The 16,344-nt window shown below is 43.3% G+C and overlaps 1 protein-coding gene across 3 annotated transcripts in view; it reads right to left on the bottom strand.

The window, feature by feature from the left end:
• The window catches only part of ppp2r3a (protein phosphatase 2, regulatory subunit B'', alpha), a 101,052-nt gene that overhangs the window by 28,772 nt on the left and 55,936 nt on the right, over window positions 1-16,344 (bottom strand). The gene's annotated exons all lie outside the window — the stretch shown is intronic.

Genomic DNA, 16,344 nt, shown 5'->3' on the forward strand with positions numbered 1-16,344 from the left:
TCCCCAGTGTTCATTTAACCGAGAAAGTTTAGAAATGTAACCAAATGGACTCTTACGGGACTAATGTGCATACATGTGCATACATGAATGATATCAAATATGCAAATACCACTGTATTCCTTTACAATAGATTTAATGATAAAAAATGTAAACTATACTAGGAAGATGAGTAACTAGAAAAAGTGCTCTTCGGAGCAAAGGTCTCCACCAGGTCAGGTAGGTTATTGTGGCCTCCTGGTTGGTCCTATAATAGGCCAATGTGAAAAGGGTGCGATGTCTTCTTAGGCCTTTCACGGCAATCGGACGCTCATGATTTGAGGCATTTTGCTCCAAAAAAGTGTTTTGCAAAAATCAGCCTGCTGGTGGCACTATAAGCCAATATGAAAAGGGTGGCATTTGTTCCTCAGCCTAGTGGGAATGTGCGTACAAAAGTTCACGGAAATCGCAAGCTGTGTTCATGATTTGAGGCATTTTGTTCAAAACGGACCAATGCTGCAAACTTTGCAAGCCAATGTTAGCCAATTAGGATGGAATATCGGACAGATCCGTCTTGATCACATGACTATAGAGATACTGTGTACCGATTTGGGTGATTTTTGGACAGTAGAGTAATAGTAGTGATTTTTGGACAGTAGAGTAATAGTAGTAGAGTAATATAAAAAAATGTTTTACAAAAGTCGGCCTCCTGGTGGCGCTATTAAAAGCAGATGTGAAAAATGCAGGGCAGAGGTTTGTCCTTGGCCTCTAGAGAGTGTGCGTGCAAAGTTTCACTCGGATCGGTGCAGTTGTGCGTGAAAACGTGAATCGGCCTGTTAGTGCCACCATGAGACTGATTTGAAAACTTTCAAGTGGCATTTCTTCCTCGGCCTAGTGGGAATGTGCGTGCAAAATTTCACGGAAATCCCACACTGGGTTCATGATTTGAGGCATTTTGTTCAAAACGGACTAATCCTGAAAACTTTGGAAGCCAATCAGGATGGAATATGGAAAATCAGACTATCATGAATATACAGATAGTGTGTACCGATTTGCGTGATGTTTGAACAGAAACTTTAGGTATTATATTTGAATAAAATCTGCCTCATGGTGGCGCTATAACAGGCCGATCGGAAAAATTGGGGGCAGAGGTTCTGCCTTGGCATCCAGGGAGTGTGTGTGCACAGTTTCGCAGCGAACAGTGCCGGAGAATAGATTAGCTGGTCGCGGACAGAGGGACACACAGACGGACAGGCAGGGTGCAAAACATATTAGTCTCAGCCGTGCCGAAAGTCTCGGGCAAGCCTTCGGCCTGGTGGAGACAATAACTACATCATTTACAAGCAAGTGCATGCATATAAAATGAATGTTAACAGTGACTGTGGTGTTTGGTATACAGTATATGGTGCTTTTGCCTTGCGTGTGCCAACACAATATCCTGCACCTGCCACTTCCCATTGGAGGCCCCTCAACACCTACACAGGGTCCACTCCTCTGCAATGCAGAGGGAGTTGAGGGGACCCCTCAGGGCTCACTTGGGTGCCCCACTTAAATCTGAACACATAATGGCTGAATTATTCTTAGTCGTACGATAGTGTCCCATGGCAAAAATACCTGATCTACATGCTCACAACGTGTTGCGATGCGTCACACTGTAAGCTTATAGATTGCCTATTTCCGGCGCCTATTTCCGTTGCTAGAAGCATTCGAGAAGATGGGAGGCATTGATTGGACCTCCAAGATTACAGTAGATAGCATACACCAGCTCTACTCCACTGTACAACTATATATAAGTACAGCTTATTAGTAACAGCATTTACTCTCTCAGAATCTGTTGCCTCAGCAAACACACATAGCGTTTCTGGAGAAGGGGAGCAGAAAGGGAGAGCCTTGCCCTCTAGTGGTACTATGCAGGAATCTCACACACTCTCCAAACCCCCTGAGAATGGGAGCCCTGTTAGGTTGACGGATATATTTAACTGTAAATACTGTCGGATGGAAACCTCCTATCTGTGACATGTCATCTTTCAAGGAATCATGAATGTCCAGTTTGCACTTGTTTTAAGTTCACTATGATGATTTGTTGAGTGGATTTCTTGGCATATAGAGAGCTCTACAACCAGTATTATGAAAACTTCTAAAAACAGCCCGCATCCAGGCATTCTTTCTCTGAATCCCATTCATCTTTTGATATTCCTGGAGTCATGTCTCTGCTTTCATGTTGTCTATATGAGGCCTTTCTGTTCTTGTATCGTGTGTCAGTATGACCCGTGCAACATCGAGACTGGTTCGTATTTTTCTCCAAAGTTACGTTCCTACCTGGTTGTTGCACTGGGTAAATACAGCAATTTTGCTCGCTATGAACTGGCATGCTGGATTTACCTAAAACCCTATATAGTCCAGGGGCCAACACTGATATTTTCACAAATTGGTACCACCTAAGGTGACCGTAAAGTTTTTGTATTTTTGTCTTCCTACATGTCTCTAGTTTATATTTTGGTATGATAACCCTTCCAATCTTGTAGCTTAATGGCAGTTATCACTACCTACTGGCTAATGTATCCGGTAGGAGACACAAAGTAGAATCTTTGTGTCTCCTACACCCGGGCATCAAATTATTGCGACAAAAAACTAAATATATCCATGTATTCAAGGCTTCATGGGGTGTGCAATTGATAACTTCTCAGATTTTTGGTGTTTGCAAAAAGACTGCTTTCCATAAGTTTTTTGTTTTTTGTCGCAATAATTTGATGCCCGGGTGTAGGAGACACAAAGATTCTACTTTGTGTCTCCTACCGGATACATTAGCCAGTAGGTAGTGATAACTGCCATTAAGCTACAAGATTGGAAGGGTTATCATACCAAAATATAAACTAGAGACATGTAGGAAGACAAAAATACAAAAACTTTACGGTCACCTTAGGTGGTACCAAAATATGGCCTGGCCCCTGGACTAATATACGGTACTTAGTTGACTGGAGTGCCCCAGGCGCAGGGGTGTATACTAAGCCCCCTCTTTTTTTCCCTCTACACTAAATATCTTCACCAAAAATGGTTGATTTAGAAGCTCACATGCTGCGTTGGGGACACGTTGTGAGCTTGTAGATCGGCTATTTTGTCCAAAAGATCGCCCCAGTCTAGGGACGCTAGGGTTCATGTGGTTAATATTTAGCATTTACTGGTATTCTGACAGGTGGCAAAGGATCAGTATGGTGACTGATATGAGGTATGACAGTGAGATCAGACCCACTGGACACGCAAAAAATGTCTATGTGTGCGCGCGTGTGGAGGGAGGTGGCGGATGACTTTAGTACAAAACAAGTGAGTCACCTTGTGTTTTAAGGGAAGCTCTCATCTGCCTTATGTTCACTCATCTGAATTCTTTGGAACAACCGGACTGTGTACTAAAGCCAAGGTCACATTCCTCTCCAAAACGCACATGACGAACGCACACACGCACGCACACACACACACACACAAACACATAATGCCTACTTTCAAGCATTCCAGTCTATCAACAACTGGCGAAGATCTAAAGTTTCTCAGCCTTGTGTATGTCACCCCACCTCCACCTTTCCATGTCTTTTGTCTTCCTACCTTTCTTTTCCCCGTTTTTGTCCCCCGGTGTGCCCCCTCCCTCCCTCTTTCTGTCTCTCTATGCTCCTCAGTATTGCTAATTAAGGGCCAATTTGACCACGTCATATGGCCATGCACAGCAATTGATTTTTGGCGAGCGTCACAGTCGTGCCACTAAGTGACTAACTAAATTAGGATCTTCTTTTGTTGCTCACTCTCTCTCTAAACTGATATAATACTTCCTCTACACCGCTTATCAACTCTTGCCATGCACTAGTTCTATCATAATTCTGTGTGTAAAGAGGAGTATATGTACGCACATGTGTGTATCCAAGTGTGTATCCAAGTGTGTGTGTGTGTGTGTGTGTGTGTGTGTGTGTGTGTGTGTGTGTGTGTGTGTGTGTGTGTGTGTAAGGAGAGCCAGAACAGATGCCATTGGGCAGCTGTGTGCCCTTTTCCTGTCTGACTGACAGGCGGTGTGGCCGGACCCCCTCTGAACATCTTCCCTGGGTCCTAGAGAGAGCCATGCTAGCTCTTATCGTTGTAAAGGGCTTAATATACTTCACACCGAAAATTGCTAATCTACAATCTTACAACATGCCACAACAGTCACGGTGCAACGTGTTGTGAGCTTGTAGATCAGCCCTTTCTGGTGAATTTTCATGCCAAGGACTCCAAATTTGTGGCCAAAATATTTTTGGCCACGGAGCCCCACTTGAAAAGATTGTTTGCCAGGGACCGCCATACAAGATTTGATAAAATGTTTCAAATAATATTCCAAATTGTTAATAGTTTTTAAGCTGCATTTTGAGAATAGCAGTAGATGTATGCAGATCCGACGCGCCACGAGCTTGTAGATCGGCTATTTTCAAATAGCCAATGTATATAGGGTTAAAGTTGTTAAACTGATTTTGACATTACATATTTTTCGGGGGATCCCCGAGGGTCCTTGAGGGGCTTCCAGGGGGTCCCCAGGACCCATTGCTGGAACAGATGAGTCAGTAGCCTCTGTGGAACTGATCAGAGAGGTGCATGATGGGAAGTGTAGGCTTGAGGCGGGGATGACCAGCTGTCCACCACCTAACTGTGCCTCGGCCCTGTTCCGACTTCTACATACACCCCACAATTACACTCATTAACTAAGCCAGTGCTAATCAACATGTGTGCCGGGCAGTGGTGGAAAAAGTACTCACATTTTCTACTTAAGTAAAAGTATCAATACTGCAATGTAGCAATACTCTGTTACAAGTAAAAGGCTTGTTTTCAAAATGTTACTTGAGTAAAAGTACAAAAGTATTGGCGTCAAAATATACTTAAAGTACCAAAAGTAAAAGTACTAAAATGTTGGAAAATAGCAGAACTACAATCTCACAACGTGTCGCGATGCGACGCGTTGTGAGCTTGTAGATCTGCTATTTTCAAATAGCCTATGTATAAAATAGGGCTAAAGTGGTTAATGTATGTTTTATAATATCGTCATTTATATCTGAAAAGTAACTAGTAACTCAAGTTTTCAAATTATTGTAGTATTTGCCTCTGGAGATGTAGTGGAGTAGAAGTAAAAGTACTGAAAATTGGAAATACTACAATCTACAACAAATACAACAAAAAATCCTCAAAAGTGTACTTAAGTACAGTTACTTTACACCATCGGTGCCGGGCACCACTGGTGGGACGCGAGGGTATTGCGAGTGGGCCCCCAAATCATTGGCAAAACACTAAGATTTTAATGATTGATAATTGTGTGCGTGCACCTCCCTTCCTCCCAATCTGTGATCTTCCTTGATGGATCCAGTTAACTCATTGAGTGCCATTAACGTGTTTCACGTGTTTTTACCGCTATGGCTCAACATGCCAATGACGTGTTTGACGTGTTTTTGAAAAAGTAGGTTTTTAAAAAAAAAACATGTTCAGAACCCAAGATATCATCATCTGAGGATTTGCAGCTCCATCCACTCATTGTTTAACTTAGAAATGAAAAGGGCTGTATCTCGCTTCCTAAGCACTTTTTTTTTTACTTTGAAAAAAACTCTGGGACAACATCATTCTGAAATAATTCTGGCAATGCTGGCACTCAATGAGTTAACAGGGGCTAGTTCCGTCAGTCTTCAGAGAAGTTGAATAGTGTGAACATAAGCACTTCCTAAACACTGGCACAGATTTACAAGCACACACACACATCCCTTTTCCCCTGCTGCCTAATGTGTAAAATTACCCATGTAAATATAGTCTCCAATTCAATGTTTATTTCTGTGTCAGGCACTGGGCAGACTTCTCACACACACAGAGCTGGGAGGGATACTTTAAAGGTGTAACACGCACACGCACACACACACACACACACACACACACACACACACACACACACACACACACACGTAATCCATAACAGATTTCTGGTTAACTAAATTTGTAATCCATCTACATCCAAAGTTGTGTTGTTTTATTAGTTAGCTACTATGTAGTATAGTGTAATTATTGTACATCCTTATTCTTTGTAATCAAATTACTACAATACTGTTAAATGTAACCAGTTACTCTCCAAACATTCACTTACTCTTACACTGCATGCACACACACACACACACACACACACACACACACACACACACACACACACACACTTGAGAATAAGCATGCCAAATGCCATCTCCATGGCGATAACCCTTTCCCTGGATTGAGTGTGCCGGGCGGAATGCTCCCAGGGTACCGTGCCAACAGCAGGAAACGCATTTCACATCGCTGCTCCTATTCCCAGACTTGCTTCCTCTCACAAAAGACACACACGCACACGCAAACGCACACACACACACACACACACACGCGCGCACACGCAAAGGCTATCCTGGGAACCCCCCCTGAATTGCAGCGAGAAAAAGTAACCTCAGCTGAAGTGCTGGTGTTTTGTAACAACAGATGAAGTGAATCAGTGCCGACCACGGCCTAGCCCACATTCACATCCCACAAAAACATTACAGGGGCACGCAGAGACTGTCTCAGCTACTGCAGCGTAGAGTGTGGGCACTGGGCGGCGCGGAAGGAGGCCAGGTGGGTAGAGGGGATAGTCCAGTAACTGAAAAGTCCCTGGTTCAAGCCATACAAAGGTCATGTGTTGAAGAGTTCCAGAGTAAGACACTCATTACATTCCTGATCCCTCACTGTAACCACATGAACCCTAGCGTCCCTATTCTGAGCAAGCCATAACAGGCGAGCATTCTGCAAAAATAGACGATCTACAAGCTCACGACTTGGCGTGTTGCAACACATTGTGAACTTGTAGATGGGCTATTCTCGGCAAAGAGATTTGATGTAGAGGGAAAAAAGCGGTACAGGGTTTAGGTGGTTAAGTTACTGTACGTCAGATACTGCCCTGTGAAACGACAGGTCACAAGTTCGATCCTCTACAACCTGTTCACTCATTGGAAGTCATCCGGGAATGGTTTGGGCTGAATGCCTCTGCATGTAAATCTAAAAGGAACTGTGGTCTTGTAACTCACAAGATTGCAATCCAGGGAACATGGAGATCTGGGGACCCCCAGGGGTCCTTGAGGGATGTGTTGTTATAGCAAAATCACTTTAACCATAGTAAGCCTACAGTACATACTACATTGTCAATGTATAGTAGTATGTACTAATTATGTGAAAAATTAGGAATATTTTTGAAATATTTTAACAACACAAATCTTGTATGGGAATGTCTCTGGCATAAAATAATTTCAGATGGGTGTCCGCGGCCAAATATATTTGGGGGTCCTTGCCATGAAAAGGTTTGAGAACCACTGGTGTAGGAGACGTCATCACAAAAACAGCTTGTTGCCAGGAAAGGTTTGAATAGCTCTTTGACCCTGTGAGACTCACTGCGTGGCCTGTTGCTGGGAGCCCTGCCCGTCTGCATCAGCCAAATACTCGCCCAATGTATCACCACCCCTCAGCGGACATGGGAACCAGGGCGCTTGTCTTGTCAACAACTTCTGTTTAATAACAACAACCGTCCAGTGTTCATAAGGTTAATTTAGGACCCTATTTATACACACTCAAGCAAGCAAGCATGCATGAGTGTGGATGCACAGTTATTGGGGTTAAGTTTAGCAGTACCTTCCTATGGCTATGTTAAGATGTTATGTTAAGTCAACAGTTAAGTCTGCAGTATGGGACTCTCAGCAGCCGACACGAGAGTAGATCACTTCCTGGTTGGTTTCTTTTTCTCCATATTTCTCCTGCCTATTGAAGGCCATACCTCTATACCTGGCTGACAACGAGCTTGTAGATCTGCTATTTTTGAAAAATCGTGAACATTTTTGCAAATCTTTGAATATATGTATTTTTACAGCAAACATTTGTAACTCAAGTCTTTGCTTCTGGGGGTCAGTGGAAAAAAAAAAGTTTGAGAACCACTGAAATAGCAACATATGTTTTTTTCAAAAAAATGATTTAGAAGACATTTTGTAGAATCGGCCTCAGGCCTTAATGGGCTAAGTTGCTCATTATTAACTACAGTCCAACATCCAAATAACCCATGTTATTAGAAGGGAGTGTGCAAAATTCTTCACCGATTCCCAAAAGGTAAGAGGCACTACAATTCCACCTTTCCACTTGAATTCACAAGGCAGCAAAGTATCCAGTCCACACATACTCTACACAAGGTAACACATAAGAGCTTGTGTGTGGAACTATGTTACAAATCAAGTGTTTCGACACAGAACCACCAGGTACAAATATCCCAACGTATTATTTGAGCTCTTTATTTGAGCTCATATTTTCTGAATTGCCTGCTTCAATGTCAGATCTCAACCTGCAGAGGGAGCTACAGATCCTCATCACAACAGAACAGCCTACAGTTGGAGTTGTGACTGTCTGTCTGTCTCTCTGTCTAGATACTGAATGTCTGCATTGCAGCCGAGGAAACGCTAGAGGGTAGCATCGTCTTTGTAAAGTGTCAGAGTACTTTGTGTTGAAGGTCTCCCCATGGGTGAGGTCTCATCGGTCTGTTCGGTCTCATCTTGGTCTGGGGGGCCAATCTACAAAACAATTTCCAATGATGGCATGTAGCAGGTGCCCTTATCCAGAGCAACTTACAAACGGTGTTGCCAGATTTTGTGAGAGAAACAAGCAACCAGGTCTAGAGAAAACAGCCCAAAAGAAGCCCAAAAGAAGCCACTATGGGCCACATGTGCACTTTAACATATACATCAGCCATTTGAAAATAGCCGATCTACAAGCTCACAACGCGTCGCATATTTTCAAATAAAATCTTGCGGGGAAATTATTATAAGCAGATCTGGTAACCCTGCTTACAAAGTGCAAGAGTAAAAAAACAGCATGAACCCTGCGGTTCAAGCAGCGGAGTAAGCAGCATGAACCCTAGTCAACCACAACAAGGTAAGCAAATAAACAGAGTGCCATGAAAACAAGTGTTACAAATTAACTAGAAGTCTCACTCAAGACACTAAAGGCTGATTTATACTTGGGTCGCACCGAAATAAGCCGATCCATAATGTCACAACGCGTTGCGTGACACCAGCGCACCAACTACGTATAAATCAGGCTCAGCTCTCCTGGCAGTAAGATCGTCTTCGCTCACTAGCAAGTCCAGGGGACAAAGAACGTCTTAGCGCTGAATCACTATGGGATAAACCACCCAAAGCCTTTGCCAGCTCGGGTGGGGCTGGGGAGAAGAGCTGGGAGTTGGATCTAGGTGGAGTATAGAAGGTGGGGGATGGGGGTGTTCCTGCATGACACCCAAGCTTCTCCTGAGTCATGGGTGTTCCGGAACACTGGCAAACGTGTACAGTCCAAGCGGGGACAAGACAACATGGGCTCACGCACATGGAGACGCGCATGTGACACAAAAAGGCAGTGGCACTCACCCACCCCACAAACAAATACACGCGCACAACCACGCATGCATGCATGCATGCATGCATGCATGCATGCATACACACACACACACACATGTCGTTGATGTTGGGTAAGACATTGTATCTCCATATTTTCTTTGTTAATTAATGCCCTACTTCATCATACTAACTACGGTGCCACACGAAAGTAGCAAAAATAGCCGATGTACCTCACAACGTGTGTGTGATAAAGTGACGGTGTCTTTTATGAAACGTATTAACAAGAGCTTCTGACTAAATAATATTACAGTACATTGGATCCAGTGGAAGACAGGTTCTTTTTTTTTTACCATTTCCTGAAAAGTGACACTTTTGGACATACAAGGTTTCCCTCTGGACAGCGAAGATATACACACACACACGGGGCTCAAGTATTAATCTAAAAACCATTCGCTGGACATTCGCCGCCCCCCTGACCTCCCCAGGTGCCACGGTGCTCTGCAGGAGACAGCTAATTGGTATCATAGGGCTGGAAGAGATCCCGCCTACATCTGTAAACATGTTTTGGTGGTTTCCACGGTGACAACAAAAGGAGGCCCGTGGACTGGTCTACGCAGAAATGAGGAGACTTGTGGGGAAAATGGGCGTATCATTCATGTGTATAACTCATATGTGTGTGTGTGTGTGTGTGTGTGTGTGTGTGTGTGTGTGTCTGTCTGTGTGTTTACTTGTATTACTATGCTAGCGAAGACCAAATGTCCATACAAGTATAGTAGAATTTGAGAAATAAGACATTGTGAGGACAATGTTCCTGGTCTTCATAAGAGAAATGGTTGTTTCGTGGTTTAAAAGGAGTTTCAAAGGTAGGCTTACAATTAGGAAAAGATTGAGGTTGGGATTAGGCCTTTAGAGGTTAGGTTTAGGGCTTAGGGATAGAGTTATGCCTGATTTATGCTTAGTTATGTGCTGGTGCCACACACTGAAAATATACACTCTACAAGCTCACAATGCATTGCAGAACAACGCTTTGGGCTTTAGGGCTAGAGTACCAAAAATGGCAATAAAAACAAAATGGCATTCATAAACTCGCCGTCCTAAAATGTTGATACCCTCACAAGCAAGCAGTGGTGGAAAGTAACTAAGTAAATTTACTTAAGTACTGTACTTAAGTACAATTTCGAGGTATTTGTACTTTACTTGAGTATTTCCAAATTCCACTTTTACTTCTATTACACTACATCTCAGAGGCAAATATTGTACTTTTACTCCACTACAATTATTTGAAAACTTTAGTTACTAGTTACTTTTCAAATATAAATTACTAGAGTTTCGGGGGGCTACGCCCCCCTCAACCCCAGCCGCGCACGGGGCCCAGCGTGGCCGCGTGTATATTGGGGGACCCTGACCTGAATGGAGCGTGGTGGTGGAGAAGAGACGCAGCAATGCAGAACTGTTGTTGCGCGTTGGCGACGTGTTGGTGAGCGTTGGCGGCGTAGAAGCATGTGTGTGTGTGTGTGAGTGTGTGTGCTGTGTGTGTGTGTGGAGAAGGGACGTTGTGCCGACTGTATGCAGTGGCGTGGTGGTGAGGAAGAGGGGGTGGAGGGAGGGGTGTTGGTGTTGCCAGGTGAGCGTGTTGTAAGCGCGGCGGGCGCGAGTTTCAGCGAGGTGTAAGTGAGGCATGTAGGGAGAGAATGTAATAGTTATGCAGGGGGTCCGCGGTCAGCCCGCTGGTGGCCGGACCCCCTGTAAGTGTAGGGGCGCGTGGGGACCCCCGTAGAAGAGGGCGGGGCCCTTGGGATGGGTGTTGTTTGTTTGATGTAGGTGGTTGCTTCTTTCTGGCGCTGGCTGTGCAAACCTGGCAACCCAGCGCATGCTGCCGGTGGCGTTACACCAGAAATGGTTCCTGGAGAAAATGGTGACCAAAAAAATGTTTTGGAAAAAAAGGAAAAAACCCCCGCACCGGCTGCCTGCTGTTGTGGTGATTAGGTCGTGCGCACGGTAAACGGTACGAAGCTGCCTTCCCTTCCGTTTTGTCCGACATTTGGTGAGTAGAATTAATTATGTTGCGCGGTGGAAAAGGTGTAGTGAGCAATGAGATGTCCCCTACGCGACGCGTAAATTCAGCGCGGCCGCCGTGGCGAGTCAGTTGGCGACATGTGGTCTGGCGGTGCGTTGTTTAGTCGATAACAGAGCTGTGGGGTGTCCGCACCGAGGGTGCGGAAGTCGGTCGCCATTTATATAGTTAGATGATATTATGAAACATACATTAACCACTTTATCCCCATTTTATACATGAGCTATTTGAAAATAGCCGATCTACAAGCTCACAACGCGTCGCATCGTGACGCGTTGTGAGCTTGTAGATCTGCTATTTTCAAACATTTTAGTACTTTTGGTACTTTAAGTACATTTTCATGCCAATACTTTTGTACTTTTACTCAAGTCAATTTTGAATTCTGGACTTTTACTTGTAACAGAGTATTTCTATATTGCAGTATTGGTACTTTTACTTCAGTAAAGAATTTGAGTACTTTTCCCACCACTGCTCACAAGTATAGTTATACAAACGGGAGAGAGCGAGAGAGAGAGAGAGACTAACGATGCACTGGGAAACCTCTGCTGGACAACATCCCAGCCTGCACTGGGAGTGGTGTATCATGATGTCACTCCCTTAAAGGCTGTACACGTACATACCTGCGTGAATGTGTGTTCACATGTGTATGTCTATTCTCTCTGGCAAATTCCTCTGAGGTCGATGAGATGTGTGTGCGTGTGCGCGTGCGTGCACAATTCTATTGTGTGGGCTAACCTTGAATTCTATCAGCTATATTGGAAAATCCTCCCTCATACATAGTCCTGATTGGGACTCCATTGTTATGTTTGTGTGTGTGTGTGTGTGTGTGTGCTCGCGCACATACACATACACATGTGGGGAGCAGAGGCGCCCTGCTTGGCTGTGGTTCCTGCTGCGACCTCATTTCCTGTGGAAGCAGCCAGAGAATGAAGTCATTCCACACCGGCCCAGAGTCAACAAGTCTACAAAGTCCAGCCGAGAACACTAAGACTCTTATTTTGACTTCCTCACACCGTCCATTACTCTTCTGCAATTAAGTCCCCATGAATTCCTCTTCTCCTCTCCGAGTCGACAACATAGAGACACCCTCCTGTCTTCCCCCGCTGTGTCACACAGTCCCTCATTCATCCTTCCAGTCCAAAAGACTTCATGTCCCCTACGGTGAAGAAGATAAAGTAGCACTTTCCCAGGTGTTGGGCCAAGAGGCTGCTGGTTGTTCAACCCATTAAGAACGGGGAAAGCATATCTCATTTTAGATTTTAACCACTCATTATTTTAAACTTTGGCTGTTCAAAAATAGCAAGATATAAAAAGCTCATAGCTTGTATATCTGCTATTTTTGAAAAATCATGAGGATTTGTGCAAATCTTTGAATATTTATTTTCTAAAGTGGAACTAAACATTTTGAGATGGTGGTCCGCGGCCAAATACACAATCATTTTGGGGGTCCTTGACATGAGAAAGTTTGAGAATGACTGATATTATAGCAACAAAGGTTTGTTCAAAAAACTGTTAGGATTTAGAAGACCCCAGAAGCAAAGATTTGAGTTAGAGATGTTGGCTAAAAAATATATATATATTATATTCAACTGTGGACTACTGTGGATAGCTTTAAAGCACAGCTCAATACCTATTTCTTCACTCTTGCTTTTAGTTGATCTTTTGGTTGATTTTTAAATCTCTGTGTTGTTATTCATGTCCTCACTGATTTGCCTGATTCATTGCCTTTTGCTATTATTTTAATGTTGTTTTATGCTTTTGCTTTTCTTTATTTGCTTTATTGTTAAATTAGTTGTACTTTTTCTGTAATTGTATTCTTGCTCTGTAAAGCACTTTGAGCTCCATTTCATGTTATAAAAGGTGCTATACCAATAAAGTTTATTATTATTAATATGACCACCTAAGCAGCAATCAACTAGGTGAAGCTGAAACTTTATTTTAGATAGTAAAGTGTACAGAGACATCCTGAGGATGGACTACTTAAACCTTATATGCTTCATTGACCAGCATCCCATCCTTTTTTCCTTCTACATGAAATAGCCGATCTACAAGCTCACAGAGCTTGTAGCCAGTGGTGAAAAAAGTACTCAAATGTTTTACTTAAGTAAAAGTATCAATACTGCAATGTAGATGTACTCTGTACAAGTAAAAGTCCGGAATTAAAAATGTACTTGAGTAAAAGTACGAAAGTATTGGTATCAAAATGTACTTAAAGTATCAAAAGTAAAAGTACCCCAACGGAAACAAGTCCGCCAGGACTTTTTTGGCCGGACCTTTTAGACAAAAGTATTATAAATGTAACCGTGTTGTTTTACATTCTTTTGCCTAGTAAAAAATGTCAGTACTAAAATGTTTTTAAATAGCAGATCTACAAACCCACCAACGCGTCGCGATGCAACCCGTTGTGAGCTTGTAGATCAAGTGTAGATAAAGTGGTTAATGTTGGTGAAAGGGCCTACTCTGTGTGGAGTTTGCATGTTCTCCCCGTGTCTCCTAGGGTAGTTAATACCCTCACAAAAACATGTAGTAATCCTGGTCACTATACTGCCTCCCCCTGGTCAGCCGGGGCGCCTGATGGAGGAGAAGGGAACTGGTTGGAATAACGTGTTCCTTCCACGCGCTATGTCCAACCAGGGAAACTCCCCCCTGTCGGGTGATAAGAAGCGGCCTGCTTGCTCCTCATGCATTGAAGGAGGCATGAGCTTCAGCTTGGGCTCTCCCTAGGCTGGCAGAGGGTAGGTAGTGCCCAGGATTACATAGGCAATTGGCACTGGGTGAAAAAATGTGGGTTACAAAATCGTGGGATAAAAATTATAGAAAAAAAATATATAATAAAGTGGTTAATGTATGTTTTATAATGTAATATATATCTGCAAAGTAACTAGTAACTGAAGTTTTCAAATAATTGTAGTGGAGTAAAAGTACAATATTTGCCTCCGAGATGTAGTGGAGTAGAAGTAAAAGGAGCAGTGGGTTGCCGACGGGAGAGCGGCAGGATGCCGGCGGCGGAGCGGCAGGTGCCGGGAGGCGGGGCAGCAGCGGCGGAGTGGCCTAAACCTAACCCTAACCTCAGTAAAACTATACCTAACCTCTAAACCTAACCTCAGTAAAACCATACCTAACCTCTAAACCTAACCTCAGTAAAACTATACCTAACCTCTAAACCTAACCTCAGTAAAACCATACCTAACCTCTAAACCTAACCTCAGTAAAACTATACCTAAACCTAACCTCAGTAAAACCATACCTAACCTCTAAACCTAACCTCAGTAAAACTATACCTAACCTCTAAACCTAACCTCAGTAAAACTATACCTAACCTCTAAACCTAACCTCAGTAAAACTATACCTAACCTCTAAACCTAACCTCAGTAAAACCATACCTAACCTCTAAACCTAACCTCAGTAAAACTATACCTAAACCTAACCTCAGTAAAACCATACCTAACCTCTAAACCTAACCTCAGTAAAACCATACCTAACCTCTAAACCTAACCTCAGTAAAACTATACCTAAACCTAACCTCAGTAAAACCATACCTAACCTCTAAACCTAACCTCAGTAAAACTATACCTAACCTCTAAACCTAACCTCAGTAAAACTATGCCTAAACCTAACCCTAACCTCAGTAAAACTATGCCTAAACCTAACCCTAACCTCAGTAAAACTATGCCTAAACCTAAACCTAACCTCAGTAAAACTATGCCTAAACCTAACCCTAACCTCAGTGAAACTATGCCTAAACCTAACCCTAACCTCAGTAAAACTATACCTAAACCTAACCCTAACCTCAGTGAAACTATGCCTAAACCTAACCCTAACCTCAGTAAAACTATACCTAACCTCTAAACCTAACCTCAGTAAAACTATACCTAACCTCTAAATCTAACCTCAGTAAAACTATACCTAACCTCTAAACCTAACCTCAGTAAAACTGTACCTAAACCTAACCCTAACCTCAGTAAAACTATACCTAAGCCTAACCTCAGTAAAACTGTACCTAAACCTAACCTCAGTAAAACTGTACCTAAACCTAACCATAACCCCAGCTGCCGCTCCTCCACCGGCAGTTCCGCGGCAGCTTCCGCTGCCGGAAAATGCACTCGCTCCTTCTGGCACAGAGTGTGTTCACCTATTCTTGTTGAATGTTAGCTTATTGTTGATATTACATGCCCACACAATAGGGAAGCTAGAGCGTATGTGGTTCAAGGTTATCCGTGCGGAGAAAACAGACGTTCGTCCTTATATGCATGTCTTCTACAAAAAATGTCTGTCAACTGTGAATTTGTGTTTAATTACAATATTAAAAAGCCATGACTAGGATTTAGATTTTGTATCAACACAAAACATGGCTTATAGGAAGAAGAAAAAAAAGACTTGTCTTTACTATACTAACATATATGTACAAAGTTGTTACAAACATTCAAACCCGTTATTGGGTTGAATTAAGCCGTCAGGATGGCAGTGCTAGCCACAGAGAGGCGTGTGTGTGTGACTACATCTGCAAATCATGTCACCGTTCGCAGTTGTGACACCCCCCCCCCCCCCTCCACTGATACACAAACACACATACAGTACACAGGTCAAATATAGACAGAAATATGCGCTCACATATCTCTCCTTACATTTCCCAAAAAAGTGAGAGCGAGCGAGAGAGAGAGAGAGAGAGAGAGAGTGTGTGAGGGAGTGAGGGAGAAAGGAAGAGACCAGATAAATGTTAAGACGGGAGGATGTCAGAGAAAAACACATCTGTCATTGATCTAAAGGCCACAAACACCATTGATTGAAGCTTCTTCTGGATGCAGATATTCTTGGCTGTGCTCTCTGGTACTGATGGGGTCGCTGTCTCGGAGTTTGACTGGTTTGGCCTGGCCTTTGATT

This window comes from Gymnoscopelus microlampas (genome assembly GCF_963454915.1).
Source record: "Gymnoscopelus microlampas genome assembly, chromosome: 20".
Taxonomy (NCBI): domain Eukaryota; kingdom Metazoa; phylum Chordata; class Actinopteri; order Myctophiformes; family Myctophidae; genus Gymnoscopelus; species Gymnoscopelus microlampas.